The sequence below is a fragment of the Gracilinanus agilis genome, chromosome 1 (assembly GCF_016433145.1).
Source record: "Gracilinanus agilis isolate LMUSP501 chromosome 1, AgileGrace, whole genome shotgun sequence".
NCBI classification, from domain to species: Eukaryota; Metazoa; Chordata; class Mammalia; order Didelphimorphia; family Didelphidae; genus Gracilinanus; species Gracilinanus agilis.
This window is the reverse complement of record NC_058130.1, coordinates 221982420-221998777: the sequence shown is the minus strand read 5'-3', so window position 1 is coordinate 221998777 and position 16358 is coordinate 221982420.

Genomic DNA, 16358 nt, shown 5'->3' with positions numbered 1-16358 from the left:
GCAAAATTGGGACATTAATGCATTGCTGGTGGAGTTGTGAACTGATCCAGCCATTCTGGCTGGCAATTTGGAATCATGCTCAAAAGGCTATAAAAGAATGCCTGCCCTTTGATCCAGCCATACCATTGCTGGGTTTGTACCCCAAAGAGATCATAGATAAACAGACTTGTACGAAAATATTTATAGCTGCGCTTTTTGTGGTGGCAACAAACTGGAAAAGGAGGGTATGTCCTTCAATTGGGGAATGGCTGAACAAACTGTGGTATATGTGGGTGATGGAATACTATTGTGCTAAAAGGAATAACAAACTGGAGAAATTCCAGGCGAACTGGAGAGACCTCCAGGAACAGATGCAGAGCGAAAGGAGCAGAGCCAGAAGAACATTGTACACAGAGAGTGATATACTATGGTAAAATCGAATGTAATGGACCTCTGTACCAGCAACAATGCAATGACCCAGGACAGCTCTGAGGGATTTATGGTAAAGATGCTACCCACATTCAGAGGAAGGACTGCAGGAGAGGAAACATATAAGAAAAGCAACTGCTTGAACGTATGGGTCGGAGTGGACATGATTGGGGATGTGGACTCGAAATTACCACACCAATGCAACCACCAACAATTTGGAAATAGGTCTTGATCAAGGACACACGACAAAACCAGTGGAAATGTGCGTCGGCCATGGGTGGGGGGAGTGCAGGGGGTGGAGGGGAAAGTAGGAGCATGAATCATGTAACTATGTTAAAAATGATTATTAATAAATGTTTAAAAAAAAGAAATAAAAAAAAGAGAGAGGCCACTTGATATAATGGATGTTGGGGTCAATCTTAAATCTTCTGACTTAAGAGTCGAAGACCTGAATTCATATTCTACCTCTGACACATACTGGAGGTGTGACCAGGGACAAATTGATGTCTCAGTACCCCCATTTTACTCTCTTTGAATAGCCAAGAAGAGGGTTTCCACATCAATAATTCTCAATACTTGTATTCACTGATCTGGAACAAAACCCCTAAAACTTTAGAAAGGAGAATAAAGATACTAAGAGGTCTTGCAAATAAGCTCTAGAACTCATCAACATGCACTGACAGCCTCTGAAAGCTCTCAGATTTGGCACATTATTGGTGCAGGAGTAGGTTTAAACACTGACCCTACAGATGATTTCTTTTCTGTACATAGTACACCGAAGAGACTCCTTGTGTTGTCCATGATCACAGACCTGTCAACTTTCTACATATTGGTATGGGTGGACAGAAACACTCAATGGGAACAAGCTGTCCTCAGGGCTACAGTGTTAACTCTGAACATTTTTCTCTTGGCAGCAACACAGGCATAATCCAAATACTCCCCCATTTGACTGATCAAACCCATATGAGACCTTTCTGCTGCTCAATGAAATATGATCTTGGGTCAGGACTAAGCTTTTTTTACTGAGAATAGTTGCTATGACTATTGAGGATTTTTTTTCTTGAGCTTTTGTTTTTACATAACACTTATTTCCAAAAATCCTCTGCTCAGTGAACTTTCCCTGAAAACAAAAATTTTTTAAAGAGAAAATAGTTCAGTCAAATCAACCAATAAATTTACCAACTTTGACAAAATATACAATATTCCGCTCCTGTAGTCCCCAACCCTGGCAACGATGTAAGGAAAATGCATTTTTCCAACTCTTTTTCAAGGGCCACACTCATGCATTATAATTATTGCATTCAGTCTGGGGTTCTTTTTGTATAGTGAAGTATGTTTTCCTGTTTCTGTTTTCTTCATTTTTATTTGTTCATATAAGTTGTCCTATATTTCTCTAACTTCATATTCAAAGTTCATGGTATAACAATATTCCATTCAACTTGTATGCCATAATTTATTTAGCTTCCATCCTTAACCCATTCAATGTGTATCTGCTTTGTTTCTAGTTCTTAGTTATCAAAAAAAGTGCTCTTGTGTTTTAACATGTGAGACTTTTCTATCTTTGACCTCCTAGGAATATATCCCTAGAAGTTGGATTTCTCAGACAAAGAGTATAGATGTTTTAGTCATTTTTTCTAGCATTAATTCCAAATTACTTTTCGGAAAGTTAGACTTTTTTTAATAGTTTCATGGCTGGGCAGCTAGGTGGCAGGCTGGATAGAGCACCAGGCTTCAAGTCAAGAAGACTTGAGTTCATATCTAGCCTTAGATCTTATTATTTATGTGACCCTGAGCAAGTCATTTAACTCTGCCTCAATTTCTTCATTTATACAATGAACTGGAGCAGAAATAGCAAACCACTCCAGTATCTTTGCCAAGAAAATCCCAAATGGAGTCATGAAGAGTCAGATATAACTGTACCAACTGAACAATCTTCTTGCACCTCCTTTCCCTAAGAGAGAAGAAAATCTACTACCAAGAAATTTTAGGTTGATTAAAGACTTGTGGCAAAGGCATAGATAACATTAAAACTGATATCTCCCTATTAAAGGCAGGCAAGTATAGCAGTGGTTAGAATACTGGAACTGAAAGTAGAATATACCTGAGTTCAAATTTGGTCATACATATTAGCTGTGTGACTTGGGCAAGTCACTTAACCTCTGCCTGTCTCAGTTTTAGCTGTAAAGTGGAGATAATTATCTTATCCAAGATTGTTAAGGATCAAATGGAAGAATATTTACCACAATGCCTGACATATTAAGGCACTTAATAAATATTTGTTTTCTCCATTTGTCTCATCTTTTTCTTAGAGTCCCCATCCTGAGCCTCTTCTCAACAAACTTAGGTGATTTTCCCTTCTAGAATCACTATCATGTTCCTCTGTTCTTTGCTTCTTCCTTGCCCAACCATATATCCTATAGAAGCCATGACCTTTCCTCACCCCTTCCAACCATACACACCAAAGCTCTAAGATTAAATGGATTAGGTCTAACCCCAAAAGGTCATTGTCTTTCTCTGGTTCATTATGATCCCAGCTGGATTTTATAACTTTCTTTTGTGTCTTATCTTCCTCATCAGATTATAAATTTTTGAGGATAGGGATTGTCTTTTTTTTAGATTTGTATCCCTAGCATTCAGCACAATGCCTGGGGCATATAGTAGGCTCTTGATAAAGACTTATTAACTTGACTCCTTAGATCTAGGAGCCTATGAATTCAAGCCTTCTGACACTCAGCCCAGGACTCCTTCCCATAGACCAGTGATGGTCAACCTTTTGAGGTTGGTGTGTTAAAATTCGCCAAAAAACCAAGCATAATTTGGGTGGTGGGTCACTTCAAGAAAAAAAAAACATAATTTCATGATATTTATAGTTTAAATAACAAAAATGTATAATTGTAATATATAACTATATTTAATAAACCAAAATAGGTAAATTAATATAGGTAGAATTGTCATCTCTAGTGCACAGAGTGTCTACACTACAGTACAGTAAACGTTTCATCCTCGGCATGCAGCCCCATACTTCTCTGTATGCGGCCGTGTGTCATAGGTTTGCCATCATCGCCTTAGACTGTGAGTCATTCAAAAACTCTATGATTTCCATTCCAGTTTGTTAAAGGGAAATACCACACAATCAAAAAGTTAGGAAGGTACAAAACTTTCCACACTTGTAGCATCTGGGAATTTAGATGTACTCACTAGAGAGAGTCCTGGACTAGGTGCTAGTATAGAGTTTATTTACTTCTGTTGTAACTGTGCCACTAGCTTTCCCCACCTTCCCATTCGAAGCCCAAGAAGCCATACTGGGGGACCAGAGACAGACAAGCATGTCAGGTTGAATGCATTAGTGTTACTTTACCAGAAGAGGGAGCATAAGTTCAAGAGATTTTTTAAGCTAATCCATTAATAAGCAGAAAAATGGTATAGGAGGGTAAGATGGGGTATAGTGTGTAGCCATATGCCTAGGAGGAATAAGTCAGTCTAATGGGCACTAGGAACACCTAGTCCTAGTTAGAGACCCTACGCTACCCAGCATCGAGTTTAACGATCTTGAGAACCACGAAGATAGCCCTTTCTGAAATGAGAAGGTAAGGATTTAGTGCAGTAAACAGTTTCCATATTAATCAATTTTTTAAAGCTTTTATGTCTTTGAATAGATACCAAATATAGGTACCAATGCAAAAAAATGGTAAGGGCTAAGTAATTGGAGTTGTGACTTACCCAGGGTCACACAGCTAGGAAGTATTTGAGGTCATATTTAAACCCAGAACCTCCCATCTCCAGGCCTGAATAAAAAGCAATTTCCAACAATAAACCATGATAAATGTGTAAATGATGCCTTTAAACAAACAAATAAAAAAGGAAGCATATATTTGGACCCTTGACTAGCCAGAACTGGCTTTATCTATGATGCATTCTACTCTTTTCAAGTCATCATGAACTCATGAATGATTTGGCTGAGATTATTTTTTTTTTTAACTATAAGGGACACCAGCTTTCCTGAGCTTGATTGAGTGTGGTTTGGGCATGAGGTTAGGTATAGGTTGGTCCTATCACATTTGAAGACTTAGTCCTGTATTCACCAAATGGAGCTTAACCTGTAGATCCAATTACAACCTAAGGCCATCCCTCCTAGGAGGTAGGGCAGACTCTTAAGTGAAAGGTTGTCCAACACCTGCTCTCCCTTACCCTACACCCTGGCTGCATGTAGCCTACAAGCCCATAAGCCAGTGATGCTAGAACCAGAAAAAAATCTATTTGGGAAATATCTAAATAAAATAATATGTGATTTCCTAAGTAGGTAGGTGGCCAGCAGAGATCCTTATAAATGGTTTAGTGGCTCCTCATTCTGTCTTGAGTTCAAAGCTACTTCTTCAAGTAGTAGTGACTAGCTGTCCAGACAAGCTGCCCCTGCATGGTATAATATAGGATTAATAACTTTGCCATGTTGGCCTGGGGAAACCTGTCAGTCACCATGGTTGGAATGTTGATGGTGGCATGAGCCATAGGGCAAAGCACCAACTGCCAGTTGAGCCAAGAGTATATAAAGCCCTGGAGATGCAGGGCTAGGTTCTGTTTTTCCTTAACTTCTCCCCTGAACACTCACTTATCCCTTACCTCCTGGGGCCCCAGGTGGTGGGAGTGAGAATGTGGGTAGCTTAGGCCTAGAATAGACTTGAAACCTATCCTGCAGAACAACTTGGTAGTACTATTAGCATCACTGGCAAATCCTTTAGTCATAGATTAACTTTCTTTATTATCCAGAGACCACATCACTCAGCCCTGGGTCAGCAGAAGACCATCCAGACAAGACCTATTAGCAACCTTAGTCAGATAAACCTTTCATTCTTAGATCTCAGTACTTCCTAACCCTCTTTCCACTGCCTTGTCCCCTTCACTCTGTTGTCAATAAACCCCCTACCCTTAACCAGAGAATTCTGTGATTATTTGCCTACCATCTAAGGCCAACCAGGGACAGGCAATAGGAAGGGTTCTGAGCAGTTTCAGCTGGAACAAACAACATTGCTGAAGGGCAGGAAGTTCAACATCCACTTTCTGTCAACCTACCATTCACCAATAGGAAGCTGTTTCCTCAGTAGGGAAAGGCTGGTAACCTGATATCTTAAAGGAGCCTGGTATCTAGTAGTGAGAGTTTCACTTGACACTCAGTTTCCTGGGTTGGTTCCTTGTTACATTTATAAACAAGTTTCAAGCCCAGTCCAGGTACAGCTCACTCTATCCTTTCAACTAGCACCATCCTCCTTCTAGGCTTATTACCAGCATAAGGCCCCTGACCCATTTATTACAGTTGGAGAGCATAGTTTAGGCAAAGAGCCTATAGGAATCAATATGTAGTTTGGATGGTCTTCATCGTGAGTAGCTTCTCCCTGTTTCTCTGGACAGTGAGTGACATAGGGAGTGATTGATTTTGGGTTTAAGAAGGTTCCCCAATTTATTCTACATATGTTACAACTATATGACTATTACAGATGGTGTGCTATGACTTTGGCTGAGTTTATTTGCTTCATCCCTATTGCCATTGCAATTATTTTTGCAATATCTCAAAGTTTTAAGGCTGTTAGGAAAGTGTGTTCCCATCTCTGGCTGGTTTTTGGTGCTACGATGAATACAAATGACTCTATATCCCAGGAAGTTCTTGAGCAAATGAAACTGTTGGTCCGAGTTGTCAAACAAATAAGGGAAGAGAAGGATCTAGATGATTATATGATTCTCCAATTGGAGATAATAGAATCCAAACATTTTGGGACAGTGACAAAGGCTAGTGACAAGGTGACAGCAAGTGATAAGACTACTCATGATAAGGCCACAGGGACTGAAACCACCATCTCTGTCCTCCCAATAGTCGATAGGACTGTTTTACAGCCAGGGGAGGGCATTGTGCATGTCAAATCGTACAAGGCATTTACACCCAATGACCTAGAGGTTCTCCGTAGGTGTTTTCCTAAATTCTACATTTCGCCTTTTTAGTCCATCAAAGAAATGAAAAGGGCATTTACTTTATTCAACCCAAGTTTTGATGATGTTGAATTTCTTTTGGAGGAATTTTATTCACCCTCAGAAAAGGAAAAATTTTTAAATAAGACAAGGACAAACCCAAATTTGACTGCCTGGCCTACTGTTCACCATGACCTAGAGTTAATGTCCCATGCCAACATGATGTATCTAGTCCAATGTAGAACAGATTTGCTCAAGGCAATGCATCTACATGCCAAGCATCCCAATTCGTGGTTGAAGTTTGAGAAGCTCAAACAAGGGGAAGAAGAACATCCCAGTAACTTCCTGGATAAGGTCATAGAGTCAGCTGAAACAGTCCTAGGTTTGAGAGACATCCAAGCCTCAGAGACAGTAGATCACATCAGGAGGCAGTTTGTGAAAGGTGCTTCACTGCCTATTCAATCATATTTTAGGCAGAGCTGTCCCCAATGGGAAACATTGTCTCTAGAGGAGATTCATCTACACACATCCAATATTCATGATTCGAAGCAAAGAGATGTTAGATTGGCTAGGCAATCATATCATAGCTGATCTTAAGAAACAATTCAAACAGGCTAGAACAGACAAAGAAATTGAGGAGATAAAGAACTTTGCCCTCCAGGTCAGCAGGGGGCATAGTCAATCCAGGCAACCTTCTGGAATTACAATCCTGAAAACTCATTTATTACAATGGATAGGAATACTCCAGGAGCTAAGGAACCTGAAGGCATGATGGTGGTACATGGTGGTCTTGGGCTAGGCAATATGAAGGGATTAATCAAAAGCATCAGATCTTATGGAATCCATAGCCTCATTCCTTACTCCTGACACCACCGACAACAGTCAGTCAATAAGCATTAAGCGCCAACCCCAGAACTGAAAACAGAAAAACCAAAGAGTCCCATTGGCTCTGCCAAGTAACACTGGTCATACGGTAACTTTAGACCACTGATGTTCCGGGATAGATGCTATTGAAGACTAAGTTTAAAATGCAGTCACTTTGCAATATCCAATAGATAATAAGTAAACTATCGTTTTCCTCTTATAGCTATTATTTTTATGCAATCACAATGGGCTTTAATTTTTAGTCTGAGAGACTGTTGTTGACAGATATATTTTGTATAAATTTTTTTTAAATTAGAGATATAATTATCATAATATGTTTATCATCTTTCTTCCCTGAAACACAAAATAGTTATGTTTACTTTGAAAGTAGATAAGAAATTTATGTGAATCCACAAGACACTGAGGATAGATGGCAAGTCATACTGAACATAATTGTAGTTTCCTGTATAATTTCAGAAGAGGCCAGAAGGTCAAATACCAGGTTTTAGGGTAATTTTGAAATTCCGGTGAAAGTTGTTGGATTTGTTTCTCTGAAAACCTGTTCTGTGGATTTTTAAAAGCTTTTGATTTTTAGGACTTTTAATGGAACAGAGTGAACTATTTTGATTAAATGTGGCCACTCGGCATTAAAACACTTTGGGGGGAAAAGCTCAGTTTGCAAACATCAGGCTCTGTAGAACAACAAAATTCCCTGCTCCCATTGCTCCCACACAGGCTCTGTTCTCATTTCTAAAGAGCCCATTCTAATCATAATGTCATTTGCAGATGTGACAATGTGGTCATGGATTGGGAAAATTGTTTTTATAAGAAATACTGCTCTAGCTTTGCTTACAGGATTTTATGTCTGTTGGGTTTCCATCGAAACAAGCTTTTGTCAACCAATAGCAAGTTAAACTTGCTATTCCTTTGTTGCTTCTCAGAATCAAAATTCTGTCTCCCTGTTTTTCACTGACATATATAACACTAAAATCTCTTTCCATCCAGCTTCTGACACATACTTGTGACCCTAGAATAGTTGGGTTTAACTTCCCAGTGTTCTAAATAACTCTAAGACAGGGCTTCTTGACTGAGGGTCCCTGAATTTGGTATTAAAATATTAATATATCTATTTCAATATGATTAACTTTGTAATCAGGCATTATTCTGAGAGTGGAGTTAAGAACTCTTACTTTAAGACTATTAGTCTAAGAGCAGGGGTTAATGGAGATGGGTTGAATGTTCTTACCCAGATATTTCTTACCAGTTGAAATCAGAGATTGAGAGCTGGAAGAAAACAGAAATCATCTATTTCTTTTCTTTTTTTAAACCTTTACCTTCTGTTTTAATACTAATTCTAAGACAGAAAAGTGACAAGGGCTAGGCAATTGGGGTCCAGGGTCACATAATTAGGAAGTGTCTAAGGTCAGATTTGAACACAAGTTCTCCCAATTCCAGAACTGGCACTCTATCCACTGTACTGCCTAACTGCCCAACATCAGGTATTTCAATCCTCTTATTTTTTAAAGAGGAGAAAATTAAACCCCAGAGGTTGTAGCTTGCTGTAATAGTCACACATTATTATAATAATCACAATTGTCATACACTACTAGGTGATAGTAAAAATAACAGCTACCATTGATATAGCTTTAAGATTTGTAAAATATTTTATACATTTTTGATATTTAAATAAATAATTTAACTTTTTAAAAATGTCTTTTGAAAAATATTTTTATTTAATTACTTCCCACTGATGTGCAAATGTTTTTTTTTACCATATTTGTTTAAATTTCAAATTCTAAATTTTTTCTCCTTTTTCTTGTTCCTCCCCCTTCCTTGAGAAGGCAAGCAATTTGATATCAATTATGCATGTAAAAATATGTATTGCATGATAGCACGTGTATAACCTATATCATATTATCTTCCATCTCGGGGCAGGGGGGAAGAGAGTGAGGAAGAGAGATTGCCATTGATTGCCAAATGTCAAAAGAGGATTGTTAAAAATTATATCAACATGTAAAAAAAAGAAAGGAAAAATTATACATGTGAAGTTATACATATATTATCTTGTTTGATACACAACAACCTACCTAGGAGAAAAATGAATGAAGTTAAACACCAAAGGCTGTACTTTTTCTGCTTAAAATGGGAAAAAAAATTTTAAACTGATCCTAGATCTTTTTCAGTAAGTAGATGACTGGGGAAATCACTTGCTGTCTCTGGGTCTCAGTTTCTTCCCTGGTGAAGTGAAAGGGTAAGACAGTCCTGTTTTCACTACAGCTCCCAATTGCTTTGATAGTGTGATGGCTCTGATAGTATTGGTGAGGGTACTCCCTATACCAAGGGCAGCCATGTGGTGAAGTGGATACAGTGCTAGTCTAATGTCAGGAAGATCTGAGTTCAAATCTAGATTCAGATTCTTCTAGCTATGTGACCCTAAGCAAGTCACTTAACTAACTGTTTGTTCCTCAGGTTCCTCATTTGTAAAATAAGTTGGAAAAGGAAATGGCAAACCACTCCAGTATCTTTGTCAAGAAAACCCCCAGGATTGGTCATCCAAGTCAGACATGACTGAAATGACTAAAAGATAAAATAACAATTCCCTATTGTGAAATATGAATCAAACTTTCTTTGTCTATCAATCAGCAACTTTAAATTTAATCAACCAAAAACTGAAAACATCCCTACTTAACACTTTGTTAGCCATCAAGTAAGAGAATTCACAAGTAACATACTTAGAGAGCTCCACCCTTTTAACTCAATCAGTCAGGAACTTGTGAATCCTTTTGATAAGAGCTTACATTGTAATGATTAAAAATGATAAAGGCTGATATTATGAGGATAACTAATATTTTATTTAGGCCCATGTTGGTAGAATAAAATCAACCACATGCCTGTAAAAATTTCAAATTACTGCCTCAGCCATTACATTCAGTCCCTTACCTAATTTTTTTACATCCCCCAGAGAGCACGCACTCAGGTAGCAAAGAGAGCCCACCTCCAATGACCCCAAGAGTCTTATATCATTCTCTTACATCATCACACTTCCTGTCTGCCTCCATTTTTACAAGAGGAATCATGGGAAGTGTAGTTTCCAAAGTCCTCAAAACATCCACAGGAAGTTTGTCATATATCTACATATCTTAAGGCTCAAATGAGCCCAAATATCTCTAAATGGAACCCCAGAACTTATTTAAATAACACATTTCCCCCCTGAGATCCAGTAAAAAAGGCTGGTCTTTTTTAGTGGATCTTCTAAACATAGTCAACTTCTAAATTACATAAAATTGGGGATAAAAGAAAGGATGATAAAAACTAGCCACATTGACAAAAAGCCAATTTGGGGCAGTCCCCTATTGGCATAAGAGTGTACATTCAAAACAAATGCATTCAACTCATTCAACTCCCCATAGTTCAAATCAACTGCACCCCAAAAGTTCAATTTTGGATCTTCATGATCCAGTGAAGGCTCTTCAGGCATCTTCATGGTGTCTATTTAAAAAAAATCGTATACTTGTCACAAATTCAACAGGTGTAGTAAGCTTGGCTAAGATACTTTCTCAACAACTCTGTTACTGCCTCCATAGCAATTGTGGGGCAGAGCCTAAAAAAATCTGATTTTAAAAAAAACAAACTTTCTGGGTCTAAATTATCCTTAAGAATTCTAGATCCTTCTGATAAAAGCAGGCTAAAACATAGTGACTAACATCATGCATACAGAAGCTCTTCTGGCTTCCTGTAAAAAAAAATACATACACACACACACACACACACATACATATATATGACAACAATTCTTCACAATAAAATATATAAAACCTTATCCTTTAAGACAACAATTCTTTAAAATAAATATATAAAAACCTTATCATTTATACAGAAGGGACTAAGATCTAAAGTAAAATTTAAAACCTCTTATAAAATTAAAATTTAAATTCTCAAGGAATCAAAATCTCCAAGGTTGTACACAATTATCAAGATAGAATAAAAACTTACGGCATGTGATCCTATAGTTGAGATGGTAAATCCAGTATACATAAGACTATTTACAACTTTAAAAAATGTGTAAGATGTTCATAAATGGTACAGAAAATAGCATTGTTTTGATACAGTAAAAAAATGAGACCTTAAATAAATTAGGAAATACAATATGAGTACCAGATAACAAGCTATACAGTCAAAAAACCTCTTTTACCAGTTCTAATATATTTGTTCATTTTTGGGGGAGTTACAATAAAATCATAAAAGGAATTAATCTAGCAGCCAAAATTCATTAGCTTGAAATGATTCAGTGCAATGGAAAAATTAGCAAAATAACAAAATTAATTCACAAAACTAATCAGCAAAATACAGTAAGATACAGAGACTTTTTAAAAACAGAAATAAAACCCATTCAGTTCTGAGGTTTTAAAATCCACCTCTGGTCTGATTCAAGGTCTTTCCAATCAAGCTCTGCTCTGAGCTTGAGTTCAAGTCTTTAGGCAAGCCTAGTAGTATGTATGGGGGTGAATTTCCCCCTTAGTTTCAGTTTAATAATTGCAAGAAAGTTTGAAATAGGCCATGTGGCCCAATTGAAGAGTAAAGGCTAGCCAAGATGGGGAAAAACTTAGGTCTGGAGATCCATGTGAAGGGCTTGTGGGGGAGGGGTGGCTAAAGAATCACATGGAGGGTGATATTTGGAGTAAAAGTTCCTTTCAGGTTAAAAGTCATTAATGTCTATGAGAAAACTGGTAAAGTCCCAGGTGCATAGAATGAGAGAAAAAGGGGTCTTTGCATACTTTCCAAGTCTGAAGCAGCAGCGGCTGAAGCAGTCTCTGGGATCGAACTCAAAATGGCTGGGGACTCAGGAGTCGGCAGCAGGCAGGAGCAGCAGAAGCAGAAATCAAACTTGGGAGTAGATGGGAGGTCAGCAGCAGCAGAAGCGGAGGCTGGGGTAGGAAAATCAGGAGCGGCCGCAAGTCAGGAATGATTATCAAAAATTAAGACCAGGCCCTGGACATTGGGCAAAAGAACTAGCAGCCCAGTGGCATTTAAAGCCATTTTCCACTTTCCCTGAAAAGCAGCCTCGAGGCTGGAGAGAACAAGGAGAAGAGTAAGAGTGGAAAAAGAGCAGGTCTGAGGCTCCTGGAAGGATCCAGAGGTGTCTGAGTTGCATGGCTTGGTAGGCTATCTGAAAAATTGAGAGTCCACATTCCAAACTTCTGGTTGCCAAAAATGTAATGATTAAAAATTATAAATGCTGATATTATGAGGATAACTAATATTTTATTTAGGCCCATGTTGGTAGAATAAAATCAAACACATGCCTGTAAAAATTTCAAATTACTGCCTCAGCCATTATGTTCAGTCCCTTACCTAATTTTTTTACATCCCCCAGAGAGCATGCACTCAGGTAGCAAAGAGAGCCCACCTCCAATGACCCCAAGAGTCTTATATCATTCTCTTACATTATCACACTTCCTATCTGCCTCCATTTTTACAAGAGGAATCATGGGAAATGTAGTTTCCAAAGTCCCCAAAATGTCCACAGGAAGTTTGTCATATATCTACATATCTTAAGGCTTAAATGAGCCCAAATATCTCTAAATGGAACCCCCAGAACTTATTTAAATAACACAACACCCTCAGAAACCGGACGTGATTAGAAGGAGGACTATAAAAGGCAAGATCAAGGAAAAGATTGAAGCATTCCATTCCTTGGCTCTTTGGAAGAGGAGACTCTCCTGGGTAAGGAGGATTCTGCTCTGGAGGCTTTCTGGGTGGATGACTGGAACTAAAGGAAGAGGCTTACTCTGGTGAGAAGCATATTGAAGAGGTTATTGGACTTCCACATGGAGATTGGGACCTGAGGGAGTTTTTGTCAAAATTGACCCAAATTTCTTTGAATTGGCAGTTATTGGGTATTTAGCTAGGAAATTTTTTCTACTTCCTTCTTACATTTCTCTCTTTTGCTGTATTTGTATTATATTAAATTAAGAGCTACTAACAGATTTTTTTGATATAAGAAGTTAATTATTTTTGTAAATGGTGACCACAATCTCAATTTTATAATTCTCATATTTTAGTCAAACCCTAAATTTAAATCCTTACACTATACCAGTGGAGGTAGAAATCCAATGTTCCTTTCTTCATATGTTCTTCCATAACTTTTCCATAGAGGATCTTCCCAACAGATTGTAGGTTTTCCTCTAGCTCCCTTAGTATCTTAAAGGTACCATTTGAGATATCCATCTATTAGTGTCTCATTGTACCTCCTTTTCCAATTATTCATGCCTTTTATATTCCCTCTTCTGCACTAATCATCATTGGTAATAGGTATGGTCTGCTTATAATTGCCATGTATCTTTTCACATGACATTGTCTATTTCTATGAAACCATGACACTCTGTTATTTGCAGTCATAAAGCATTACTGAGAGAATACAGTTGGTAAAAAGATGAGCATTGGCAGCAGTTACTAATTCATAAGAATTATATATTTTTAGCTGGAACATATTAGAGATTATCTACTTCAATCTCCTCCTTTTATAGATGAAGATACTGAGATCCAGTGACACTGAGTACTTGACCTAGGACATATAATCATCAGAAGATCTGAGATCAAGAATGGGTTAGTGTTTAATAACTAGTTCTCTAAATATATATGTTTATATAGAGATTAAAGTTAAATCTGTATTATTAACATTTCCCCCATCATTGTCTTAAGTCTAGACAATCAACAAGACAATGAATCAAGTGCTGATGTATGTTTGCCATTTTCTAAGGTATAAATGCTCACACCAAAATTTTGATAATTGACTCAATTCAAGTTGGCTTCAAGATATCCTGGGACTCAAACCCAGGTCACCTTACTTTGAGCCCACAGTTTATATCAGGGTATGATGTTGCCTTCATGTTGAAAGCTGAAAGTCTTACACAATTTCCCTGATGAAATCTAGCTTAATCTATTTCTTAGACCTGGGTCTAGAACACTCTAGGGTAAACACAGGAAGCAGCATGTTCCAGGCAAGTTGAATTACAGCACCAGTTGACCATCATCTCCCCTCAGATGAGGGTGAAAATAGACCAGGGTCCTGGACCAAAAATCTCTGAAATAATAATGCTTCCAGACCCATGTTCTAAGCCATCACCCTAGGAAGCAACTCTGTGGACTGGCACAGTCTGGCAATTAATTCTGTAGATGAGACAGATATATCTACTGAAGATCTAGAAAAGAAAGTCCTTGTCAAATACAAATGGTTTAACATAAGAAACTGATTTTATCAGTGAAAAGGAAACTAAAGAGGTGCCATTGCCATCTGCTTTGCCATTTGTTTTGTGCCCTAAGGACCAAGGAATCTCACTTCAATTGAAACCTTCCACATGGGTTGTCTCCTCCACTGGAATGGGAGCTCCTTGAGATCAGGGACTATCTTAGTTTCCTAGTTATAGTTCCAGAACTTAACTCTGCTTTGTACAGAGTAAGCAATTAATAAATGCTTCATTAATTTACTACCTGCAGTATTTATCCATGATTATATGTTGATAGACTAAATGAGCTGCTCATTCAGTTACATCTCATAATCTGGGCAATGCAGTTTTACATCTGCTTGAAGCAACAAGGCCATACCATATTTATAATAAGAATTTATGTGGCGAAAATAGCATAAAAGATATAAAAAAATATCATTATAAAATGGTCACACAGTGAGAGCAGAGGACAATAGATGGAGATTATATATGTATGTGTGTTTGTGTGTGTGTATACACACATACATGTATGTACACACACTTAGTGGTATGAAAACCATGACAAAATATGGTTCTGGCATAATATATGATTTTATCTTTATGTCAGTCTGGAGACAAGTGCATTTAGTCTTCCCCCACCTTAATGCTATATATTTAAATTGCTTAGGGCTTATTTGCTCCAGTCAAGGAAAGAGTGTATTAAAGCAAATGTGTTTCCCATTTCTTTTAGGCTGATTTCCTCTAGAATATTTCATATTTAATCAGAAGAGCTTTAAGCTAAAAAGGAAGATGGATGTGGATGGAAGATACAAACGTATGAAGAATAGCTACAATGTAGGGAAAATAGTAATGGATATAACCAGAAATCCATAGGAAACAATTCAAGAAAAGTACCAGCAGTAAAAACCGATGTCTATATATAAAAGCACAAATTATGGTCAACAAGCAGGATCTCTAATTCATTCCAACACAAGGAGGTAAAATTTCTTTCATATTTACTACATATTCGAACTACATATTTGGGTCCTATTCAAGTGGTACTTGTTAGGTATTTTCTACATTGTCATATACAATTCAGTTCTGAGGCATAGCCTGAAAAAAAAAACCCAGAGAGACTCAAAAAGTGGCAAGACTAGAAAGCCACAAGTCTTGCAACATAGGCCTGGCATCTAGAAAAGGAACAATATCCTCGTTTACTACCTGAATCTGCTTCACATTATAGTGAATTTTACTTTTGAGTGTTTTTAAATTAGACCTTAATGGCTTCTGAGATTCCTTTCAGTTTTTAAATTCCATAATTCTAATCTGGAATGATTTTTGGTCTGAAAATGATGAGAACCTTGGGGGAAGTGACCCCTCCAAATTAAATGTCTGATAGAAATGGAGAGGAATTCAGGTCCTCATTGAATCTGAGTTGAAAGAAACCACAAAGTCCATCTTGTCCAGCCCATAATTTCACAAGAATGCTCTTTTGTAACACACTTGACAAGTATTCATCCAGACTTTGTGTAAAAGACTTCCAGTGAGGAAAAACTTAATCTCCCCCTGAGACAAACTATTCTACTTTTGGAGAACTTAAACTGCTGAGAAGTTTTTTTTTTAATTTTTTGATATTTCTATTGATTATTTGGAGTTCTGTCCTCTGGAGCCAAACTAAGTCTAAATTCCATTCCTTATGACAATCCTTTGTCTGGAAGACAAAAATAATATCTAGTCTCTATCATACTCTGGATCTTTTCTTCTTCAGGCTAAGTATCCCAGTTCCTTCAAACAATTCTTCTATGACATGATCTTGAGACTATTACCATCTTGACTGAGGATATACTGCTTCCCAATATATATTCTGTTCCACCCAAACTGTACTATTTGCTATTTCATCTTCTTTCCATCTATGCTTCTTCCTCT